This window comes from Chinchilla lanigera, unplaced genomic scaffold (genome assembly GCF_000276665.1).
Source record: "Chinchilla lanigera isolate Chin_1 unplaced genomic scaffold, ChiLan1.0 scaffold00064, whole genome shotgun sequence".
NCBI lineage: Eukaryota > Metazoa > Chordata > Mammalia > Rodentia > Chinchillidae > Chinchilla > Chinchilla lanigera.
The window spans coordinates 4,829,199-4,838,979 of record NW_004955465.1 but is presented as its reverse complement, the minus strand read 5'-3'; the positions used below and the strand labels follow the sequence as shown (position 1 = coordinate 4,838,979).

The 9,781-nt window shown below is 38.2% G+C and overlaps 1 pseudogene; it reads left to right on the top strand.

Annotated features, from left to right (window-relative positions):
- The first annotated feature begins 1,783 nt into the window (after positions 1-1,783).
- Positions 1,784-4,560, top strand: LOC102020227 (annotated as a pseudogene).
- Positions 4,561-9,781: the final 5,221 nt, after the last annotated feature.

The window sequence follows — 9,781 nt, the reverse complement described above, 5'->3', positions numbered from 1 at the left end:
GATTATACATACTTTCTACAGGACTACTCTTAAGAGGAGTTTATAAACATTCTTACTTCATACATCATAATCTACTAGAAATTATGAAACATGGTAAAATTTATTTCTCTATGTGCAAGCATTTTGAAGATGAGATTATGTAATATAACAACCATTGTTAATATCCTATCACCATGTTTTGAAATTCTGTATCATTTCTATTGTTCTCTTTGCTGTTTTATTTATGTTTTTGTCTTTGTTATTTTGGTTTTTTTTTAATGAAAAACAAAATTTATACACATATACAAGGACAGCTGGAATAGAGGTATTACTGATGTCTGTGGTTTATTGAAAGTAACAGTCAGTGCTTAAAATTTTCTTTTTCTCGACCAATTTTGCGCACTTGAATTTGATAATCAGAATGACTGATCTGAAAATGACAATATGCAGCATAAGAACAATTGTTGAACTCCTACCATCTTGCATGGTGAAGCTCTGCATCATTTCCAATGTTGTTTTTTTATCACTTGTTACTGTCTTTGATTGTTTGGTCAATCTTACATTTTTATGTCTGGTGGACTGAGCAACTTCACTGAAGATAACACTATGTAATGTAGCAATCTATTAATTCCTATCATTTTGCTTTGAGAGCATGTATCATTTTTGTTGTTTTTGTATTGTTTTGATTTTGTCTTCACTGCTGTTTTGTAAGTTTTTTTAATTTTTAAAATTAAAAATAAATGAATAAATAAAAATGACATAATGTGCTGGACACGAGGAATGACAAGGTAAGAGTTACAGATTCTCTGCTCCAGATAATTTCTACTTCTGCAGGAAAGGAGGGTGCATTACTCTGATTTTCTTTACCATAATAAAATACCCAAATCTGAGTAACTTTAGAAAGAACATAGATTTTTTGAGCACGTTGTTTTTGAGGTGGAAATTTCACAACTACCAGCCTCATGGGTCCTGCCTCTAGTTAGGCATTAATGACATCTGGCATCATGGTAAAAGCCTGTGTGAAAATGAGAGATCACATTGCAAGAGATAGGGAGTGGAGGGGAACACCAGGCTTGCTCCTTCCATCACAACTGTCTCTTGAGAACTAACCAAGAACTAGCTGGATCCTTTCTGAGGGTCACACTTTCAAGGACTTCCCCCCAGCCCCTCTTCAAGATCCCTACCACCCTCCAGTCTTGCCACACTGAAGATCCAATCTCCAATGCTTGAAGTCTTGGTAAACTCACTCCATCTATATCAAGACCATAGCAGAGAGTGAGGTACTTTGGCTGTGGCAGCCGGGTCTTCTGCGCTTATTCTCAGAGGGTACACCAGGTACTTCTTGCACACCACTAGCAACTTTCACTCCTTGACGGAAGCTGAGTGTAGTCTTGGGTCTTGTGTATTGTGGTCAGGAATTTTGGGATTGAGCTGCTTGGTCATGTTTAACTTGCCACTAGGGGAAAAATTACAACTATTGTCAAATCCACTCGTTTGAAAGCAGCACTGCCATATCGATGTAACATAGATTCTGCGGCCAATATCAATATATAATACAACCACCATTGTTAATTCCCTACCACTTTGTTTGTAACTCTGTATTGTCTGTATTGTGCTTGTGATATGTTGTAAAATGTTGTATGTCTGTTAATGTTTCCCTCCTTTTATCTTTAAAATAAAAAAAAAAAATAACTAAGCTGATAAAAGACAAAGCGCTCTGGAAACTGAAAGTCATGCTTCACTCTCTAGACTGATTGACCTCCAGAAATGTGGGCCCCACATTGACTTGACCAAAGTACTCAGAATGATCGAGGACAAGAACATCCTCAATAGGCCGCTTACTGAGGAGAACCAGGGGTATCATCAGGCTTTATTGCCTCAAGACGTAGAAGCTGATTTTCTCTACAATTCTTTCACTTGGTGTTTCAGAAATCTTTGTTTGATCTAGGTCAGATAATGTTATGGCTGTGTCTAGATGTTTGCCAAACCTCATGTAGCAGAGGTGGGACTTTTCCCAAAGGTAGCTACATCTAGCTACATCTAACCATAACCCTGTATGTGACACAGGGGCTGGGGATTTAGCTCAGCGGCAAAAGCGCCTGCCTGGTGTGCGCAAGGTCGTGAGTTCGGTTCCCGGTACCGGAGAAAAACAAAAACAAACAAACAAAAAAAGAGTATGTGACACTGGCATTGATTTATGGTGCAGTGCTAAGATCAGGGGCATTAGGATTAAGGGTGTGAGCACTACCCAATCTAAGTAGCCTGGCTAAGATATAAGGGATAGAAATAGCTGCAGTAGTCCTCTGATGCTTTGTTACCTTCTGCTTGCCATGAACTGCTTCTCCTCTGTGAGCCCTGTCTGTCACACCACCCAGCCTTGGAGCCAGCTGATTACTAGCTGAGACCTCTACAAACTGCGAGCTACCTAATCTTTTCCCCCTTTAACTTTGGGTGTCGGGTATTTTGTCTTAGCAACAAGAAAAACAGCTAAGACAGATAGTGTTTTTCTAGGACATGAGAACCAACACAATTTGTTCTCTTGATTCTATTTTCTTTTGTCATCCCTCCTCACCCATCACTCTCTGCATCAAAATCTTTTGGATTCACATACAAGGCTGTTTAGAGGACAGCACACTCAATGGAAAACACAATGAAACGTTCTAACTGCATCACACTGTGTGTGTATGTGTGTGTGTGTGTGTGTGTGTGTGTGTGTACAAACCATTTCTTCTCAATCCTCCTCACGCCAAATCAACGGTGCAAGAATGTTTATTTTAGTCTTTGTTTTTAATTCACTCTCTGTCTACAAAAGGACTGAGTAATGATGCTATAGGCAACACTACTCAGAGTGAGTCAGATGGATTTAGGCATGGATTCCCATTGAGATGAGGACAATGCACTTATTTTAATAGCAAGTGTGGCAGTCACTTGAAGTTGCATTTATCTTTTATAAAGTGCTAAGCTGAACTTTTGGTACTCTCACTGGTACAAATTGTTATATTCTCCTATATACACATTCTGCTTTCTGTACTCTCACAAATTCCTCTGAGATGAACAAATGATCCATATGCTGAAAAGGTAAATGGATTGTGCACATGAATAAGTGCATTTGTTAATTTACCATAGGATAGCAACATAAAATGATGGTTTCTATTTGCATGGGAAACATTGTGATTTTTTTAAGTATGAGGGGATATTTTTTAAAATAGAATTCTTTATTCAGGATATAATGGCTAAGATGGAAAACCAACTGCTTCCAGCTTTCTTCCTTACCTCTGAACCTATAGCCTTGCAAATTTTATCTTCATCTTAAAATCAAACCTGTAATCATGTGCCCCCCTTTTCTGATGATTTTAGCTGAATTTAAATAAATGTGTCTCTAAAATGCATGCAAACCAAGCTCAATGGAGTAGCATCTCAATCGTCTTTTATTCAAGTTAACTCTGCTACTCAAAAAAATTAGTGAAACAAATTATTGCACACATTTTGTTTAATTGTGCATAAATGAACCTAGAGGGAGCATAATTCTGTAATTTTCAAGCCAGGAATGGAGGTGAACAGGTTTCTAGGCATTTGACTAATACAGTACTTATCGGAGTGGCACACATTATCCCCACAGTTAGGGAACCATAACGCAGGCCTGATCCCATTGAGCATTTCATTACTTGGTATACTGGAAACTTTTTCTTTAAGTCTAAGAAAGCTTCTAAACATGGACTACAGTTAATCTCCTGACACAAGTCAAGGAAGACACACAAAGGGTAGAAATAAGAAAGCACTACTTTAAGTTGAACCTTAAAAGAGAGGTGAGTTTCTACCTGCAATTTATCATCAACTATTCTAAATGAAATACATATTATTTTCAAGTGGAGGTGTTTTACCCTCAACAACATGACATCAGCTGGCTATGCAATCTGAGACTATGTAGGCCATATCAGTTGTATAGACACAGTAGGAGTTTGATAAATGGCTGGCTGGAAGGAGAAATCAGTCCCTTAGAGATACAGTAACAAACTTTATTTTTCTATCTAATTTCATAAAATGTCATTCTACACGGTTCAAGTCAATCAATGAGACCAAAAGACAATTTATAAAATAGCCTCTTTTACTTTTGGATCATCCTTCAGTGGTGGAGCATACAGATTTTTGTAAAAACCCTTATGGGAAAGACCGTAACATTCCAGATTGGACCCTCAGATACTACAGAAAATGGAAAGGGTAAGATCCAGGGTAACAAAGTTGATTTTTGCAGGTAAGCAACTGGAAGATGTCATACTTTTCATCTGACTGTAACATTTGAAAGGAGTCCACCCTTCATCTTGTGTTGAAACTCTGTGGTGGTATTAAGAAAAGAAAGAAGACTTGCACCACTCTCAGCAGGATAAGCATAAGCAAACGGTTGAGCTGACTGTCCGGAAATACAATAGGGTGGTGGCAAACGGAAAAATGAGTCATCTCCGTCGGGAGTGCCCCTCAGCTGAATGTACTGCTGGAGTTTTTACGGCCCTCCCCTTTGACAGACGTTACTGTGGCAAGTGTTGTTTGACTTATTGTTTTAACAAATGAGAAGAAGACAAGTAATTATGTGTGAGTTAGTAAAAGACTTTAGCTAACAAAGGAAAATATAAATATAAAATGGTCTCTTTTAACTATGTCAATTGTTTGGCTTCCTAATGAAAGCTGTCTCCAAATAGCTTCAAATTATGTAGAATAAAATATCCTGAGCAACTTATGTGCTCATGTGGCCAATGATTCTCAGGAGGGAAAATAAGAAACAGAAGATGAGACCTTTCAGGGCTGGATGGAATGGCAACTTTTGTTTACTGTATTAACAGGCACAAGTGCAGACTCCAGAATTTGTACCAGAATGAGAAGAAATCAGCACAGAAGACTTCTAGAGGGGCACATGCCAAAGGCCCTGTCAGCTGTCCTGAAATAAAGTTCTCAATAAGTAGAGAGAATATGAATGGTAAAGGGGAAAAAGTAAGCAGTTGCACTACTGGATGTGAAATTTTGACAAAAGCAATATGGGTTTCTAAGCCTATAAATTGATGGATTTCATTTTTGTGGTTTAATATTCTAGGATATACACTATAGGGAGACTCTCAGTATCCATGGGTACAACGGATGAAGAATAAATAGCACTGTGTCTTTTGTCCTGTCTTAGGAGCTATCTTCTATTATTTCATTTCCACAAGACGTTATCACATTTATTCAGATATGGTGAGGTGAGGAGATCCAATGACTGTCACTGTAAAGACAGTTGGCTACTCACAGATCCCATGAGAACAGATCATGTAAGGGGACCCGTAGAGAAGCACCAGGGTTGGCCAGAAAGTAAGGAAGACAAAAATGCAGTCAGGCACCTTTATAGTATTGTATGTAGGAAGGAAAGGGGAAGACAAAGCAGGCCAGTTTACACTTAGCTAAATAACGTTAGTGGACCTTGGCACATAGGGGCTGCACCTGAGAAATAAAAGAGTTTATTTCTCAGACTTGTACTTAATCATGGGGTGAATTTCTATGTTATTATCTCCTTGAGCTTATTTTTCTCATCTACAAAGTAAAGAATGAGTTGTCTATTTCCAGGGTTGTTACAGAGGTTAGACAAACATGATCAGTGACATATTTGACATGGGCATGTAAATTCCCTAACATAGTCTGTGGCACATAGTAGCTGTTTAATAACGTTTATCTGCTTCCTTCCAGGAAGATAAAGAGCTTTGGCATGATAGAGACTTAAATCCCAAAGGCAAGATGGCAGTGAGGTTGGGTCTGCAGGGCTGGAGACCACACAAATAATAAAGGGGTGTTCTCCAGGTATTCTCACCTTACGGTGAACTGGAGCAGACTGCAAAATGACAGAAATACTTAGCCTTTTAGAAACATTTGGTCATTGAAGCTTTTGTAATCAGCTATATTCACTACTAAAAATAAGCTACAATTCCATTTGTTCTACAGGAATCTTAACATCATGAAATATCCATCCAGATAAGATATCTGAAGAATAATGAACTTGTGCTGTAACAATAAAATTGATTCCAAGCACACCTTCTCATCCACCCTCTTCAGTCTATGCAAGAATGTGTACAGAGAGGTTCACACTCTAACACATTTACCTACATTTAAATACAAGTTCTCATGACTGTTAACATGTGGAATAATATATGCCTGCACGAGGAGACATCACCTCAAATACTCTGAACACATCTCTTACTATAACCAATATTTCAGTGACAAGTTCTGCCTACCTTTGCCCACCTTTGTCCAGGTGGCATCAGGAGGGCCTCATTTCAGACATATAGCTCTTGCCTCCTGCCCATAAGTTTCTCTGATCTTGCAAAATGAAAGTGCTCTATAAACTCACTCTATGCTTGTACTGGTACAGTAGAACAAATGAAGGACTTTATGTCTCCACCATGAAGCTCACCAACTGGGCTTAGGAGAGCTGCATGAATGCTTCCACTTTCTAGGTTCAGAGTGAACAGTTGTGAGACACATTTTGGAGGGCATCTCAGAGGATCATACAGAAATGAGGCTGGTTATCCAAATTCAAGGCCACTTTCTTGTATCACCAGCCCTCCTCTCCCAGTGTCACACTCCTAACTTTCATTCCTGCTTTTAGAGACTTTTCTCATATAGACTACAAATCTAAGCCTTTGTCTAATTTAGAGGGGGAAGGGAACAAGACTAAGATCCTTGGTACTGGATAAGCTCCCAGAAAATAGACTCCTAGAGATGAATTGCTGGTGCTGGATTAAAACGTTTGTAGAACTTCCAAGGCAGGTAGATGGTGGGAGTCAACCATATCTGGCAGGCAGTGACAGAAAAAATCTGGGGTGGATTTGAGTAACATACAGGGGGAAATGGAAGCATTAGAATAGGCAGCGGTGACTACCCCCAACATACGCAGTTTGCCTCTGTCACTGGCTGTGTGCCTAATTTGTATTTTACTGATTTTTGCCACTTCATTTATTTTGCTCATTCTTTATTGGATTGGGGTTTAGTTTTTCTTTTTTTTTTTTTTTTCTAGGTGAAATCTGATTTTATAGCTTTCATTCTGTCCTTTCCCATAAATTTCTAAAACTAGAAAATGTCTTCCAATTATGGTTTCAACCATATTCCCCAAATTTCTGTAGCATTTTTCTTTTCATTCAGTTTGAAGTATTTTTTAATGTCCCTTTTGATTTCTTCTTGACCCAGAGCTTATGCGGACAAGTATATTATATAACTTCTGAAAGAGCCATGGCCTTTCTAGATCTCTTAGTGTTATATATGTCTTATTTGTTTATTTATTTATTTATTCATTCATTCATTCATTTATTTGCTGAGAATTGAACCTAGGGCCTCATGCATACTAAACATGCTTTCCAGCAGTGAGCTTCACCCTTAGCCCCTACACGTTTCAAATTGAATTTTACTGGGTCAAAGCATATAATCTGTAATTGCAATCACTTAAGAGATGTGTCTTATGGCTCAAAATATAGTCAACTTTGATGAGCATAGTGTGTATATTGGAAAATACGTGTTCTGCACTTGTTGTCCGTAGTGGTAGATTGACATTTATTGAGGCAGGGTGATTGAAAGGGTTCATGTCTTCCATGTCTTTTTAGGTTTTTAATATTTTATTTATTTTTTTCTGTCAATTGTTGAGAAAGGGGCATTAAACTCTATGACTATAATTGCAGAATTGTCTCTTCCTTTGACTTTGTCACATCTTGTGCATTTTTATGACTATTACATTTCCCTGGTGAATTGACCCCTCTATCACTGGAATACTCCTCCTTATCTCTTCTAAGGCATTTTATCTTGAATTCTATTTTATCTTGTAGAAATATACCTATTCCAACATTTTTCTAAGTAGTGTTGACCTATTATATTTTTTTCCAGTCTTTCACTTAAGGAGCATGTACTTTTCTCTTTCCACATATTTGACCTTCACTAAAAAGGAGACAGTAAGTTTCCCATTGAACTTGTAGCTATAAACTATCATCTGGTCATTCTATAGGAAAGAAATTGTTATACTGCTGGGAAAATTCATTCTAATATTGCTGTTGTGCCACAACAATCAGTGAAAGATAAAACTAAAAACCACGGGAGTCATTGAAATGTCCTTTGATGCTTCTGTGCCTGATGACAAATTGACAGTTAATCAATTGTAAATTCAATTATTTAACTGAATAATTGACAGCAACTATAATCCAACAAAAGTAAGATTCAATGATCTTTGACCATTCAGAAAAAAAGGTCTAGGTTTCCCTACCAGTCAAGCCACCTAAATGCTGGTGGAAGGTGAACAGATTTTAGAGTGAGTAGTAAAGCATGGGATGATGACTACCAATTGTATTCACAAGACCAGGTAAAACAAAAACTAAAACTTGTTCCATGAACCCATTTAAAAACCATTCTTATAGAAATCACACTTGGCCACCCCTTTGAAGGACCTTTAGTTGTGAATAGATTGGATTTAGTGGAGGATCAGACAGGGTACCATAACGGGAAGGGTAGGATCTGTACTGGATCCTCTTGTTACCACTCCATGCCCATCTCTCCAGCTCTTGAGGGTCACTTGTCAGTAAACATCCTGCATATAAGCCTCTAATTCAGGATCATTTTTTGCTTCAAGAGAGGAATGAGTTGGTGGTAGAATGCATGTCATTGCTTCATAAGTGTTATTTCACTTATTTCTGCGTAATAACCTTATGTGTTAGATACAAATATGATCTTTATAGAAAAAGGTTCTGAAACTTAGTACATTCCCTGAAATTTCTTGCCTTGTCTGAAATAAAGTTTTGCTATGAAGACACCATGTCCCTTTATTCTTCTCAAGTGTAGCTGCATGATCATTAATCAAATATCCCACTCATTCTTGATTCATCAGTAGTGATCAATATGTGCTAGACATTCTTCTAGGTATAGGAATACAAAAGTTAACAAGACTAAGGCAACCTTTGCCTTCTCAGTGCTTACATTCTATCAGTCAGAGATAGACAACACGAAATCCAAAATTAACATGTCAGAGTGTGATACAGACAGTGCCAGATACTGTAGATTGGTTTGCTAAGTATCTAAAAAGCTAAAAAGCAAAAATTTATTTCCTAGGTTCACTTCAGGAAACCACTGGAATTGAGGTTTAACGCAAGTGAAGTCAGAATGAAGTAAATGGGAGAGAGGACACCAGACATCCATTTTCTTGGTACAAATCCCAACAGAGCAGTCAGGTCCCTCAGATGGTGGCTTTAGGGCATCTTCTGTATTTATCAGGTAGCTGGCAGCACAATCATCCTTGCTGTAGGAAGATCAGCAGATCCTTTAGTAAGTTGTTGTTACTATCATTAGCATGTATCCATGGTTTAATTTGAGTTGAAGTTGCTACTCCTGATGAGCTCCTCTTCAGTGTGACAGGCTGAGAGAAGGACTGAATGTCAGGAAATACTGGTGAGGGTTCAAAATGAAGGTTACACAGTCCTGCCCTTGCACGGTAACAGGCTAACTAATAATTCAAGATCATATATACAGTTAAGTAGAAGATCCAAAGCTTTGTGCTGGAATAACATTCAGGAAGGAGTGACTGTTTGGCTTCTGTAGACTCCTGGCTTCTCTTTCAGCCCTCCTGAAACATCTATTACTTTATTCTTCCTATTCAAAACAAGAAAACTGGTTCTGATTTGAGACTGGTGCTTTGGAGCTCTGACCTTTGTACAGACAGAGCCTAGTCGTGTATGCCAAGCAGTAAACACTATCCTACCGAGCCCTGGAGAAGGTCACACCATTGTCTGGCCTCAGCTCTTAGGGACACATT